Here is a 585-nt window from a genome sequence, read left to right as displayed (position 1 = left end):
TGCAAAATGCACCAAGCAGTACTAAGGAAGCTTCATCTAAGGAAGAAGCTTATGACCCTGAGAACCCTTCAATGGAAGAGGTAAATTACATGGGAGAACCCTATGGAAATACCTATAATCCTTCATGGAGGAATCATCCAAATCTCTCATGGAAGGATCAACAGAGACCTCAACAAGGTTTCAACAATAATAATGGTAGAAGAAACAGGTTTAGCAATAGCAAGCCTTTTCCATCATCTTCTCAGCAACAGACAGAGAGTTTTAAGCAGAATACCTCTGACTTAGCAACCATGGTCTCTGATCTAATCAAAACCACTCAAAGTTTCATGACTGAAACAAGGTCCTCCATTAGAAACTTGGAAGGACAAGTGGGTCAGCTGAGTAAGAGAATTATTGAACTCCCTCCTAGTACTCTCCCAAGCAACACAGAAGAAAATCCAAAAGGAGAGTGCAAGGCCATCAACATGGCCGAATTTTGGGAGGAAGGAGAGGCAGTGAACGCCCCTGAGAAAGACCTCAATGGACGTCCACTGGCCTCCAATGAGTTCCCCAATGAGGAACCATGGGAATCTGAGGCTCAAAATG

This window comes from Arachis duranensis, chromosome 7 (assembly GCF_000817695.3).
Source record: "Arachis duranensis cultivar V14167 chromosome 7, aradu.V14167.gnm2.J7QH, whole genome shotgun sequence".
NCBI classification, from domain to species: domain Eukaryota; kingdom Viridiplantae; phylum Streptophyta; class Magnoliopsida; order Fabales; family Fabaceae; genus Arachis; species Arachis duranensis.
Note: the sequence above shows the minus strand (reverse complement) of the source record.